We start from the raw sequence: 13,349 nt of genomic DNA, 5'->3' as shown, positions 1-13,349 counted from the left end.
GTTAAAGCTGAACTCAAAGCTACTAAACAATCTATTGAAACACTTAGAATTTTCCTACTCTTTAATATAGAATTTAACTTTCACTTAGTTAATTCCTTTAATCACTTGCTTAAGTAGGAAAAGTGGAAATCCGGGTTTCACAAGTTTTGATTTAATCAATTTAATTAAATTAAAAAATTATTCAATTAATTAATCATCCAATTAAATATCACATATTTAATTTAATTTCCCATTTGAATCATATTTAAAAATATTTCTCTCATTTAACCTATAGTTTTAATGCGCATTCAATGCACATAATTTTTAACCTATAGTTTTCAATATGAATCTTATCTGTATTAAATTAATATTTGAACTCCTTTCAAATATTTTGTTCTCTCATTTATTAATTTTGAATCATATCCAAAATTCATAATAAAGTCCAAAATTAAATTTTATATTAAAATGTATCAACATACATTAAAAAATTTCCTATTCTAAATTTGAACATTTCAAATTTAATTTAATGACAAATTACTTCAATACCCTTTACAAGCAAGGAAGGGGATTTAATGGACCTAGAGATCACAAGCTTCAACAATATGAGATTAATTGGCTAAACTCATTAACCAAATTAATCAATATTCGTTAACCGTGGGTACACTCAACTAAAGATCCACAACTGTACTCTTCTCATTACATATATGTTTCTGTGTCCATGAATATAGACCGATAACAACAAGCTAGTCATTCACAAGTGTTCGTAACATTAGCTTGGTCAAATTATCATTTTACCCCTGGGTTACTTTTACATCTTCAAGTACCAGTGCTCCTCGTGAACCATTGAACATAAACTCCTCTCGAGCCAGTGAGATTGTAGGGCTCTTTATTCAAGTCCCAGAGACACCATTTAAGGGAACACTCATCTACTTACCCTGAAGTCGTGAAGAAGTGAAATCCATCTTATATGATTATGTTCCCAGCTACTTACTCGGTCTTATCCCCAAAATGGTAGGCATATTGAGTCGGCGAACTGGCCACTTTCACCCATACAAGTCAAAGGACAATCTCTCGTAAACAGGAGTTCATAATATACTCAGGAGTAAGACTAAGTTGCCTAGGTCATCCTATTTAAATAAAAACCTAACTAGTCAACGGAGTTATATGTAGTGGTTACTATTTTGCGGTCCAGTCTCATGCAAACTCATTGCACAAGATATCCCCACTCGCGTGTCTCCTACATGAATGCGTTGGATCACTGCGTTTGTATCAATTACAAAGTGGGCAGTATCCATAGTATTACCAGGATAAGGTACCCAACCTTATCCCTATACTATAGACCCTTTAGGCTGTATCTTGAATATTGATCCCTATATGTCTCTACATACAGTTCAAGACTTATAAGACAGCCTAGGATGTTAGTTTATTGGATTAGGGTTAATAAGATAAAATTAAATAAAACATCAATAACACTTATTGATAAAAACATTAATAACTATTTATTAATGATGGTCATTTAATTACATTCACTATCTACGAGTTTTAGGGCATATAACCTAAAAAACTCCCACTTGAACTAAAAACTTTAGTTAGTGAGATGTACATTACATGGAACAATGGGGATGTTATAAATACAAAGAAAAATATAATAAACTAGGGTATCTCATACCTATTACACATCTCCCACTTGCCCTATATTACACAATGTACATATCTCGTAGATCTAGATTCTCTAGATGACTCTCGAACACTTTAGCCGAGAGAGTTTTTGTAAATGGATCAACAATGTTGTGCTCCAAAGTTATCTTTGTGACGATCACATCTCTTCATTTCACAATCTTTTATATTAGGTGATACTTCCTCTCAATGTGCTTTCCTTATTTGTGGCTATAAGGTTCTTTCGAGTTGGCCACAGCCTCACTGTTGTCATAGTATAAGGTGATCGACAAGTTCATATTTGGAACAACTTCCAAATCACTTAGGAACTTCCTTAGCCAAACTTCCTCCTTACTCAACCTCCATGGTTGAGTTTGCAATGCATCATTGCTTAATGCTACGCCATACTACAGCTCCCCCGTTCAAGGTGAACACTGATCCTGACGTAAATTTCCTAGAATCCTTGTCAGTTTTGAAGTCAGAGTCCGTATATCCCGTAAGGATCAAATAGTTAACTCCATATATGAGTATTTAGTACCTCGTTCTCCCAGGATACTTGAGGATATTCTTAACTACAGTCTAGTAGTCTAACCTTGGATTGGATTGGTACTTACTGACTATTTCCACTGCAAAACAAACGTCAGGCTTAGTGCAAAGCCATACATTAAGCTACCCACAATTGAGGTATAGGGAATACGTCTCATGTCCTCCACTTCTTGAGGTGTCTTAATGATGGATTAAATATGCAAAATGCGGAAGCAAATAGAATCAATAGGCATTTTAATTACACTTAATTTGAGTTTAAAAGCATGCAAAGAACAAAAGAGAGGGTTTCACAAGAAGTATAGCTTTGTTGAAACTCTTCAAATCCTTGCTAAATCCCACAAATTTGATCTTCAAATCAGTAGTAGACTACCAAAAGACTCTTTTCTATTATTCTCTGCCTTGGATTGAGTGGTGGAAACTCACAATTAAGTTAGGATTCAAAGGAATTGATAGAGAGTTGAGAGTGAAAGGAAATTTCATAATATTCCACTAATTTTCTGTTGCATGAAATGAAAAAAAATTAGATAATGAAGCTTTTATTAAACTTAATCATGCAAGCACTACACTCATTCAGCAAAGTGACACCTTAAAATGCACTAAGTGAGGGCATATGTGTCAATCAATGGAAAATCCCACAAAAATTCAAATGTGGGACTTTTCCACTAACAAAATTAAAATTAAATTTTTTATTTAAATTAATCAAAATTAATTTAAATAATAAATTCAATTTCTAAAATTGAATTAAATTTGGAAAATATTTTATTTAAATAATTAATTAAACAAATTTAATTAATTAATTAAATAACAATAATTTAATATCAGATATTAAATTAATATAAATATCTAATTTAAACATGAACACTATTCTTGTAATCAATATTTAAACCAACATGTAAATATTTTAAACTCTCCAAGTTATGTTTAATTTCAACAAATTAGAACGTTTAATTATATCGAATATAATTATCCAAACCCTAAAATTGAATTTGAACATTTCAAATTAAAAAAATCCTAATTTCGAATTTTGAATATTTCAAAATTTACTAACCCTAAAACGGAGAGGAGCGAATTCCATCTTGCATGACTATGTCCCCAGTTATCTATCCAGTCTTATCACCAAATTAGGAGGCTTGTTGAGCAGTGATGTTGAACTACTCTCACCTATGCAGATCAAAGGATAATCCCGTATAAACAGGAATTCATAGTTAGTTCAGGATTAAGATCAAGTTACCCTAGGTCATCGAATTGAAATATTCAGTTTTAATAGTAAGCGGCCGTTATAAAGAAAAGAGACTATTTCGTGGTCCGGTCTTATGCAAAACTCTTTCACATAGGATGCCCCTATTCACATGTCTCCACATGAACGATTTTAGGATCACGTCAATTGTATCATTATACAAAGTAAGCTGCATCCATAGTATCCCTAGGACAAAGTATCCAATCTCATCCATATACATATAAAACTTTTTGGCTATATACTATAACTTGATCATCTTTTATGTCCCGACATAAAGTTACAATATTCATGCAATAGGCACGGTTCGTTTATTGGATTTTTATTACATAATGTAATTTCAATAACACTTTTATTGAATAAAAATTTCAATAAAATTTTCATTGATAAATAGAATATGTTTCCATGATTACGAACTTCAAGTTTTTAAAACATTCTCAACAATCTCCCACTTGGACTAAAAACTCCTGTGGGTTATAGATATATACAAATATATAATGTTGAGAAAAGAGAAAATACAATAAACTAAAGCATTTATATACCATTGACATTAAATTCTCCCATTGCCATAATTTATGAAGCTCGTAGTCCAGTTCGACCAAGTGACCCTCGAACACTTTAGCCGTAAGGGCCTTCGTAAATGGATTAGTAAGATTATCTTTAGAGCCTATCTGCGTGACTATCACGTCTCCTCTGTGTACTATCTCCCGAATGAGATGGTACTTTCTCTTAATGTGTTTCTTGCTTTTGTGGCTCCTTGGTTCCTTTGAGTTAGCAACTGCTCCATTGTTATCACAATACAGAGTGATCGGTAGATGCATGTTTGGAATCACTTCCAAATCTATCAGGAACTTTCTGAGCCATATTGCTTCTTTATCTGCTTCACATGCAACTACATATTTAGCCTCCATTTTGGAATCAACAATACAACTTTGTTTGATGTTTCTCCACACTATTGCTCCTCCGTTAAGAGTGAATACTGATCATGAAGTGGATTTCCTAGAATCTTAAAATCAAAATCAGTGTATCCTATAAGAATCAAATTGTTAGGACCATACACGAGTATATAGTCCCTCGTTCTCCGAAGATACTTAAGGATGTTCTTAATAGCAGTTCAATGATTATATCTAGGGTTGGACTGAAACCTGCTGACAATTCCAACTGAAAAGCATATGTCGGGATGTGTACATAACATAGTGTACATTAAGCTCCCTACCGTTGATGAGTAAGGAATTATTTTCATTTCCTCAACTTCTTGAGGTGGAATTTTGTGTCTAAAAGGTAGTGTACCCATTTTGGAATTTCCTTCGACAAATGAATTCCGTGTCTAAAAGGTAGTGTACCCCTTTTGGAATTTTGCATGTTATATCTTGACAACATCTTATCAATATAAGATGCTTGAGATAATGCTAGCATTCTATTCTTGCGAGTCCGAATAATTTGGATTCTAAGAATATATTGTGCATCGCCCAAATCTTTCATTTGAAACTGCGATGTAGCCATCTCTTTACATCAACAAGAAATCCTGTCTCATTCCCAATGAGAAGGATATCATGAACATAAAGGACCAAGTAAACTACAGTCTTGTTGACTATCTTCTTGTAAACACAAGGTTTGTCAACATTTTGTTCAAAGTCATAAGATTTGATTATAGTATCAAACCTCATATTCCAGGATCGAGATGCCAGTTTCAATCCATAAATGAATCTATTAAGCTTGCAAACCTTTTTCTCTTGACCCTGTCCTATAAACCCTTCTGGTTGAGACATGTAAATACTTTCATCAAGATGACGATTAAAAAAAAGGTGGTCTTGACATCCATTTTCCAGATTTCATAATCATAAAAGGCAGCAATGGATCTAATTGATTTAATCATGGCAACATGAAAGAACATTTCTTCACAATCTACTCCCTTTCTCTTGACAAAACCTTTTGCCATAAGTTTGGCTTTATAGGTTTGCACCTTACCAGTTTGGTCTCGTTTTCTCTTGTAGATCCACTTGCAACCAATAGGTTTGACCCCTTTTGGTTGGTCTACAAGTTCACAGACAGAATTAAAGTACATCGACTCCATTTCTAAGTCCATGGTTTCAGTCCATTGATCTCTATCTACATCTTCCATTGCTTGTTTAAAGGTTAATGGTTCCTCTAAGTCATCATCAAGTATGATGACATGAGTTTCTACTAAACCCATATAGCGATCAGGCTATTGAACAACCCTCCCACTGTGTCGAGGTATTCTTATCTCACGAGAAAGATGTGGTGGAGCAACAACTCTTGTTGAAGGAATAGCTTAATCAACAACTTTTATTGATTTATTTGTAGTTTCTTTGGTCATCTCAGTTAATGCTAGTTTACTGCGAGGTTGAGATTTCTTATATGATCCTCTTCTAAGAATGTAGTATTTATTGATACAAATACTTTATCTTCTTGAGGATCATAAAATAACCCACCTTTTGTTTATTTAGGGTATCCTACAAAAAGACATATTTTTTAACGTCATTCCAATTTTTCAGGATTTTACACCAACACATGTGCCGAACATCCCCAAATTATGAAGTGACGTAAACTGCCTTTATGTCCTCTTCATAACTCATATGGTGTTTTTGAAACACTTTTTGAGGGAACCATGTTCAGTATATGTATAGCAGCTTGTACTGTATACCCTTAAAAGGACGAGGTAACTGGGCGTAACTCATCATTGAACGAACCATGTCTAATAGGGTTCAATTTCTCCTTTCTGCTACACCATTCTGTTGTGGTGTACCAGGTGCTATGAGTTGGGATTAAATTCCATGTTCTATTAAATAGTTCTGGAATTGTAAATCTATATACTCACCACCTTGATCTAATCGAAGTGTTTTTATCATTTTACCTAATAGGTTCTCAACCTTAGTCTTATATTTTTTGAACTTTTCAAGAGTTTCAAACTTTTGATGCATTAGGTGAACATAGCTATATATGGAATAATCATCAATGAAACTGACAAAATATTTAGATTCTCCCCGAGCTTTGACATTCATCGGATCACAAAGGTCTGAATGTATAAATTCTAGAGGTTCTTTGGCTTTAAGACCTTTTGCTAAAAAAATTCGTTTAGTCATTTTTCCCTCAAGACATGATTCACATGGAGGTAAAGATTTTTCTTTTAACTGGTTTAGATGATCATTCTTTACCAATCTCTCAATCCTATTGAGATTTATGTGACCAAGTCTTAAGTGCCAAAGATAGGCATTAGGAGAAATCTTTCTTTTCTTATTTTGAGTTTCTGCGATTTTAAACATCTCTATATTTAAAATTGCTTTTGCCTCAGTTGGTTTTAACACATACAAGTTATTTTCAGGTTTAGCTGTACACATTTGAACACCTTTTGAACTAATGAACACTTCATTTATATCAAAAGAAACTTTATACATACGATCCAACAAACAAGATAAAGAGATTATGTTCTTTTTCATTTTAGGTACATAATATACATTTTCAAGTAAAATGTAAGAATCTTCATGAAAAAAATAACTTGATATCTCCCACTACTTTTACTAAAATGACTTCACTTGTTCCTACCTTGAAAGTCATTTCATTTTCTGATAGCTCCTTCCAGGAACTAGTTTCCTGTAAGAAAGTGCAAATATCATTAATGGCGCCTGAATCTAGTATCCAGGTTAAGTGAGAACTTTCCACCAAACATGTTTCTATTACAAGTAAATCGAATTTACTTTGCTTTGCCTTCTCAACTTTCTTTTCTGCAAGATACTTAAGGCAATTGCGTTTTCAATGCCCGTCGATGTTACAATGAAAAAATTTTCCTTTTGCAACTTTCGTCTTGTTTTTATTGGCAGGAGATTGCTTATTCTTTTTTCTCTTTTTCTTCATCTGGATACTTTTATCCTTCAAAGATCTAGACTTCTTTTCAGAGGGCTTTGGATTAGATGAAGCACCCTTATGAAATTTCCTTTGGAAAACAACATTTGTTTCCCATTCCATATTTTTCATTAAAGATTTAAAAGTCTGGAGTTCATTGAAAAGAGTTGATAAGTTGTAATCAATCTTATTCATTACAACGTTCGTATGAAAAGTTAGAAAGCTCTTCGGAAGAGATTCCATTATCATACTAACTTGGATCTTCTCATCTATGACAGCCTCATTTGCCTTCGCGATATTGAAGTGGACCATCATGTCCACGACATGTTCTCTAACAGAGATTTCCTCCTTCATTCACGAATTATAAACATATTTAATAGCATTGTGTCGTGCTAATGAGGGCAGTTGTCCAAACATCCCTTGCAACAACTCCATGATCTCTCTTGAAGTGACCATGATTTCAAGCTTTTTGGTAAACACATTAGATATGCTTGCCAAAATATAGGGTCAGGCTTTTTCATTATATCGACTCCTCCAAGAAAGGATCGAAGAAATATGAGAATTTCTTTGTACCTTGTGAAGGAACCCCGAGATTCGTAGTGAAAGCGGGATCAGTCCCAAATTTTAATTTTTTTTTTATCGAATTGTAAATTTTACAGAACAAGAAATTATGCATAAACAATAAAATTTCACAGCATGCAATTCATACAGAAAAGAGATTAGGATAAGAAATCACATTACCCTTGAAGAAGAACTGCTTCTTTTTGTAAATCCTCCTCTCCGGCCACGAACAACAACGAACAATACGTATAGTATCAAATCCCAAAGAAGTGAACACCACCACAAGAATGTCCTCTATATTCTTCTTAGGGTAAAGTGAGAAAAATCAAGAGTTGTGGGCTCTGAATATTTTTAGGAGAGGGAGAAGAATGTTTTTTAGAGGATTTTTCTCAGGAAAGTAGTAGCAGACGTTGGGGGAGTCCTTTTGCGATCAGATTCCATAGACTATCTGTGCTGAAGAAGAAGAAAACGTGGAACAAACTCAAAACTGCTCCACATCTGAGAGTGTTTGAGAGATTATGGGGGAGGATAACTCCCTCCATTTTAAATTTAAAAAATTTAAAAAAAAATTAAATAAATTAAAACATATTTCAATTTGTTTAATATACATAATTATTTAATAACTACCTTAATATATAACATATATATATTATACTATATGTTATATTGGATATAACATATAACCTATAGTTTACATTGTATAAAATATAGTATAACCTATAGTTTGAATTCTCTCAATCATTTGTGGTATTTAATATAAATCATATTTATATTAAATTTAATTATATGAATCTCATTCATATAATTATTATTTTAATCATATCCAAATATTTAATTCCTCTCAAAATATTATACTATAATGTATCAAATACATTATATTAGTTATATCATATATAATTAAGTTAAATTAATTATATCATATATAATTAATTCCCTCGATTAATTTCAACAATTCAAATTAATCCAAAATTAATTCTCAATAATCCCTGTTGAGCTACAGAGGGGACCTTATGGACTTGTAAATTGAAGTTCTAATGGTACTTGAATAATTAATTAAACTCCTTTAATTAAATTACTCAACATCCATTAACTGTCGGTCACTCCACTAAAGATTGATAGCTACGCTCTTCGCACTACAGATATATTTCCAATTCTATTGGATATAACCAGTCAATAGTGCGATGACCCTTCACAAATTTCTCGTAAAAATAGCTGGATCGAAATTATCGTTTTGCCCTTGTAGTTACATCTAACTCCTTAAGTACCACTGATCCCTCTAGCGAACAATAAGTCATAGTCCAACTATGACCAAAGCCCTCTCGGGCCTAGAGAGGGTGTGACGTCACATTGTTCAAGCCCTGAAATCAACTCTTAAGGAAGCAATTTATCTACTTACCCTAGGGTTGGCAAAATTCCCCGCAGGCCCCCCCGGTTTGACCGGGAATGGGGTCAAAATGTGAAAAAAATTTGGGGCCCCGTCCGGGGATGGGGCGAGGATAGGGACGGTATCCCCGACCCCGACCTCAATTTGATATATTTATATTTTTAATATTTTATAAATATATATTTATAATATATAAAATAACTTATTTATATGTATGTTTATAATGTATAGACTTATAGTGTTGTGGAACCCAATATTAAATATCTAAATTCTAAATCTAAGCCCAAAAGTCAAGCTCAAATTTTAATCAAATTTTAAATAAAATTTTAATTAAAAAAATGAGGAACCCATGCGGGGATTTAATAGGGAAATCCCCACAGGAAAACGGGAATGAGGCCCCGCGAGGACCCCGTTTTCTCAACGGGGAATCCCCGCCCCCGGACGGGGATGAGGGAGAATTTTACCCATGGGGCCGAGGATGGGGGATGCCCTTCCGTCCCGCCCCGACCCCATTGCCAACCTTAACTTACCCTAACATTAGGGAAGGAGTGAATTCCATGTTGTGTAGTTGTATTCCCAACTCCCCAATCAGACAAATCCTCAAACTGGTAGGCTTATTGAGTCAGCAATCTTGCAACTTTCACCTATACAAATCAGAGAACCATCTTCATAGGCAGGTTCACAACTCACTCAGGATTCAGATCATGTCACCTATGGTCATCCTAGTGAAATGTAACTATCTATTATCAATGGTGTTATATAATGAGACTAATCATTTTGTGATCCGGTCTATTACAAATCCCTTTGTGTAGAATACCCCCGCTCACATGTCTCCATAAGAATGATCAAGATCAGATCATTTGTAGTACTTTACAACAATTGTAACATATACAAAGGGGGTCATATTCGTAGTGTCACAAAGATAAGGTATCCGACCTTATCCATCTACTACAGACCATTTAAGTTATCACTTAAACATGATCCACCTATATGTCTCTACATACATGTTTAAGTTACAGAAGATAACCTTGGATGTTAGTTTATTGGATTGTGGGTTAATGCTACTAAATATTGAATAAAATATCCCATATTTTATTAAATAAATAAAATTGTTTATACATTACGATTACAAACTACAGGACCCAAGAGATTTAAGGCATTAACCCCAACACCTTGATAGGGGACAGGTCACTCGAGCAACTTACGTTAAAAAGTTGTGCTTTCTGAAGGCAGCCAGGTGAACAAATTTACTTGCTTTCTTTTGTTGCTTTCCTAGCTTAGTTTTTATTTTTCTTTTGTAGGTTCCTCTCTTTGGTCCTGAAGAAGAAAAATAATCAGATGAATTCACCCTCTTACCAACCACCCCATGCACGGAACGTTACCAAGGGAGGTTTTCTGTTCCCTTGTTTTATTTTTGATTGAGTTTAACTAGAGATAGATTAGGGACAATGTATCATTTTAAGTTAGGAGTGGGATACCCGTTGCGATAATATATTTTACTTGGGGTCCTTGAGCGTTGTGCTCGGATAATGTTGTGTGCTTAGCTTTTTTTCTTACTCTGTTGCTTAGTTTGATGATAGTTTATGACACATTCTTCCTATGATAAAATTGCATGAAATAATGTTAAAAGAGCATAATCATGATTTTTAGCCCAATTTAAAAAAAAAAAATCCTTGTCTCTCATGCATCTTTAAGTCATTGTTCTTGCGAAATTAAAATCTTGCATGCATAGAATTCTATTATCTGGTTTGTATTTTTGTTGTCACTCTGAAAGGAACACCTTTAACTTAGGAGTAATCCTACTTATTTTAGAGCAAAACTAGACAAAGTGGATAAAAAATGGCGTAGTTTGAATTAAAAAAAAAAAAATTAGTTGCTGAAAAAAGTATATAAATATTAAAAAAAAAAAATGAGGCAATTGCTAGCTTGACTGCGAAAAAATATATACAGTGTGTATGTGCATAGATAGAGGTGAAAAGAGCTACCTCCGCCATGTCTTATTAGGGCCCCACGAGAAAAGAGTGTAAAGGTTGTGGCTGAGTGTGAAAGCTATCCCTCTAGATAAAACAAATGTCTTCTATGTTTTGTATGTGTGAGTTTAGGCACCTTTGTCTTAGTGTTACCCTCTTTTTTGTAAGTTTGGTATGTCCGAGGTCGATAACTGAGCCAGAGTGAAAGGAAAACGGATTGAAGACCTCATAAAACCTTTCCTAGTTGTGCAAGCTTAAGGAAAGGCTCTAGGCTCATTCGTGCATGAATAAATTTAGAATCATTCTTAAAAATATGCTTTATTTATTAATTGTAATCGAATTTCATTATTGTCTGCAAATTTCATCCTAATTGACTATTGAGATTAGAGAGACAATTTTAGCAATTTGAGCAAGCATATTTTTTAATGAATGAATATTTTTTCTTGAATGTATGCTTCTACCTTGTTCGGGATGATCAAGAACTAAGTTAAGGATGCTCGTTAGAGCTATAAAAGTATTATTTCCTTAGGCTTAATTTAGGCTCGTTAATGGATTTTACATGTTAATTATGCTATTTTTTTAGGTATTGAGCACCAAAAAGGTAGGATCAACTTAAGATGTCAAACGGGGTTAATTTGAAGCAATTTGGAGGTAATTAGAGCATCCGGGCTTTAGAGGAAAGAAAAATGACCAAAATACCCCTGATCGAAGCATTGCAACCCTCACTCAATGCTATAACGCAACACGGTAAGGCAGAATGTGCAATTGCATGATTAACATTGCAATGCTACAAATTTTGATGGAAAAGTACTAAAATCCGCACGTGCTTCGAATTTACACCAGAGTTGCAATGTTGTCTCAACCTTACCCTAACGCTTGAGGCTGGATCAACAAGAGCGTTGCAACACTCCTACTACCATTGCAATGCTACGACTGTAATATAAATATGTTCTTTCCGAATTAGGTAAAGGGATTGAGGAGAGTAAGCCGTCTTAGAGAGCATGTTGCTCGATTTTGGTCATTCAAGGCCAAAACTCATGCGGTTTCCTTTAATTTTGAGTTGTAATGTAAACCTTGGCACCATGGATCGGATTTGATGAACGATTGAAAGCCACGACGTCGATTTTTGAGGTTTGTAGGAATTTTCTTGAATTCTTTGATTGGATGTTTCTGTTTCTTTGTGATTTCCATTCTTTGATTCAACTTCTAGCACAAGCATATAGGATTGATGAATTGACAACTCAAAGTTCTTGTATTTTTGTCTTTGCTTTGTGTGTTTTTTATGCCCGTAATTGCATTGAAAGCATGCTTAATTCAGTGGCAATTGCGAAACCTAAAGATTAGGAATGCATTAGGATAGAATTGGTCATTTTTGCTTAATGTCTTAATCAATCCATGAACGTAATGCAATTAACTAAGTAAATTGTCTTTGTAATGAGCTTAGTTAATTTAGGAATTAAAGACATGTTGACTCTCATTAGGGAGTTTATACGGGTCGTCCCTAAATTCAATTAGGCTTAAAAAATAGTTAATTCATGATTGTTTTCATAATTAATCGATGATTAGATTCATAGAAAACCTTACAACCTCTAAACCGGCAAAGGTAATCTTGTGTTCGATCTCTCTCTTTCTTTATCTATCTTACTTTACTGCATTTTAATTTCTGCATTTAGTTCTTCTGTCAACCAAACAACCAAAACCCTCATTTTTACTCTTTTCTATAGTCAAATTTAACTTAGGAGAAATTTAATTCTTGTTCTCTTTGTTGTTCGACCCCGTGCTTGCCACTTGTGCTACCTAGTAGTATAAGTAGTGGTTCGATGATTTACAAATATTTTTTGTTTAGACTAGGGGTCTAAGGAACACATATGACATGCCAATGTGCAACATTACTCTTTGATTTTCGTATTCTCCATACAAATAAATTTATCATTATTATTTGGTTCAAATTTTCGTATCAACAATTTCTTTCACTTATTTAAAAGAAATGGTATTTTAGAGCCAACTAAAAATTCAAGTGTAGATTAAATTTAAGAGTTCGAATAAAATATAGAAATTTCAAATACCAACTCTAAGATTTAGAGGTAGTTTATTTAATTAATCTATTTAAAAATAGTCACAATAAAAAAAATGTTCTTAATTTTGATATTAAAAACTT

This window comes from Benincasa hispida, chromosome 1 (assembly GCF_027475165.1).
Source record: "Benincasa hispida cultivar pf3 chromosome 1, pf3_genome.v1.1, whole genome shotgun sequence".
Classification (NCBI taxonomy): domain Eukaryota; kingdom Viridiplantae; phylum Streptophyta; class Magnoliopsida; order Cucurbitales; family Cucurbitaceae; genus Benincasa; species Benincasa hispida.
This window is presented reverse-complemented; position numbering follows the sequence as displayed.